The sequence below is a fragment of the Amblyomma mixtum genome, chromosome 10 (assembly GCF_055824585.1).
Source record: "Amblyomma mixtum isolate Tamu chromosome 10, ASM5582458v1, whole genome shotgun sequence".
Lineage (NCBI taxonomy): Eukaryota > Metazoa > Arthropoda > Arachnida > Ixodida > Ixodidae > Amblyomma > Amblyomma mixtum.
Window position 1 is genome coordinate 37,411,191 of NC_143021.1, and position 2,225 is coordinate 37,413,415.

Genomic DNA, 2,225 nt, shown 5'->3' on the forward strand with positions numbered 1-2,225 from the left:
GGTCGTGGAACGGCTGCGGTGTTGGGATGGAGCCTGACTGGTGGAAGCCTGGCTGGCGTTTGCCTCGGCGGCTCGCTTGGCATCCCAGTACCTCTTTTTGACGAGGTATGGAGTGCGGAAGCGCGCTTTGCACGTTCTGTCCGCCGTCAGGTGTTCTTTGCCGCAGATCTAGCATTGCGGCGTGCAGAAGTGGTCCTCGGGGGGTTCTATTTGGTCGGGGGGTTCTACTTGGCATCCCAGTACCTCTTTTTGACGAGGTATGGAGTGCGGAAGCGCGCTTTGCACGTTCTGTCCGCCGTCAGGTGTTCTTTGCCGCAGATCTTGCATTGCGGCGTGCAGGAGTGGTCCTCGGGGGGTTCTACTTGGTCACAGCCGGGACAGCGGCGTTGTTTAGGAGCCGGGCATACATCCGCGCGGTGGCCGAGTGCGCCGCAGTTAAGGCAGTGCTCAATCTTCTTTTTAAACAGTTAGCATCTGTAGAGGACGGAAGAGTAATAGATGTGCTTGGGCACCCAGTCTTTTTCGAAGAGAATAATGATGGACTCTGTCGAGCCCATCCGTCTAAAGTCGAGGATTGGAGGGTTCCGCTCGTGACTGAGACGGTCCTTAATATCTTCGTATGAATGATCGAGAGGGACCCCATGGACCACGCCGCGGGCGCAGTCCTCCGGGGCTGCTTGGTAGGAGTATATGTCGTAGGATGTTTCTTTGATGAGCACGGACTTGATGGCGACGTAGCGGAGTCGGCGCTGCGGGTCGGGTGTGTTGATGAGGATGAGGTGTTGGAGGGTATTGATGATGACTGTGTCAGGCTTGGCCTCTTGAGGTCCGAGGCGAGCTGCTTGCAGAATGGCATCGCGAAGCACTGCGCCATTCGCGGTCTCAAGGTTGAGGCCGCCACGGGGACGTAGGATGATCTTATGATCGTCGATGGGTAGCTTGGGGTGGCATAGCGAAGACAGTTGGGGCGGCCGGGGCAGGCGTCCGGCCGAGGCTTGAGGCAGATTCGGAGTAATGGTGGGAGGAGAGTTGCGACTTGAGCATCGCTTGCCGTGCGCTGATTGCCAGCCGTTGGTAGAGGTCAGTTCGGAGGGCGATATGTCTTCTCCCTCTACTACAATGGGTTCCATGCCGCCTTCGAGGCACCGACGCGCCGGTGGTCCGAGCGCGAAGCTGCGTCTCTAGCGGCGTTCTGTATCGGTGCCTGCTGCGTCGCGAGGCTTAGCCTCTTAGCGCAGCGCTGTGAGGAAAAGATATGGACTTGCCTCTTGATGTGGTAGTCCAAACCGAGAAAAGTCGGTAACGGCAGGTTCCTGACGAGAATCGGAGGCTGATGATACTAGTTTCAGACGGCTGGAATGAGTTAACCCGGTCGTAAAGGATAAAGTTTGCGGAGCGCATGTGAAGCGCGTCCGCTCACACGGCCTCCGAACGCTGAACCTCCGCGGGTGGCGGTAGTGACAGGTGTGCGCTGCATGTGCGCCTTGGGTGGAGGCGCCCGGTACTCCGGACCAGCAGGACCGGAAGCTGGCATGGTGGCAGCAGGGGGGCCTGGAACAGCAGGACCAGTCCAGGAAGGGGCTCCCGGGCGCGTGTTTATTTTTCAGCGCAAGCCCAGCCAGGCCACTGCTCATTGGCTCGCTCTACTGTTTACGTCACTTCCGCTCCAATTAGTACGCAAGCATTAAAAGTAAATGGCTGTTCTAAAGAACTATCTACACAAACGTTTCATATCCATAAAAAATATAATGAATCTTTGAGAAACTAGATTTCAACGTTTAGTTTGGTCACGTGACTAGATTGCAATCACGTGACATGACGTCACTTTTGTCAACAGACAAAATGGCCGCTTTAAAGGTCGTCGCGGCAAGTCACGGTAGAGTGTCACGGTTACAGGTTCTAGAGCACTGTATCACGGTGTTTTCAGGCAGTTGTAAGCAAGTGGTTCCACGACCAGTGCAAGCCGCCTAGTTGGATCCAGGATACTTGCCTCTGAATGGTTAAAGTGCGCCGATTCCAAGGTGCTATGCAAGCCGCGCGGTTGGATGCTAGATATGCGTATTGCATTGGTCTTCAAACCGACGTAGGACCGACGCGGTGGCGATGTCACGAAGCGTTTGTGGCCGTGTTGCAAGCGTTTATAATTCCTGTGAGGATCAACACGGACAGCGCCGAGTAACAGCTACTCACCTTGGAGAAAGGAGGCTGCTCATGGTGAATTTCCT

General features: G+C 55.7%; 1 pseudogene; it reads right to left on the reverse strand.

Moving 5' to 3' along the window:
* Positions 1-224: 224 nt before the first annotated feature.
* On the reverse strand, positions 225-1,130 carry LOC149325592 (uncharacterized; annotated as a pseudogene).
* Positions 1,131-2,225: the final 1,095 nt, after the last annotated feature.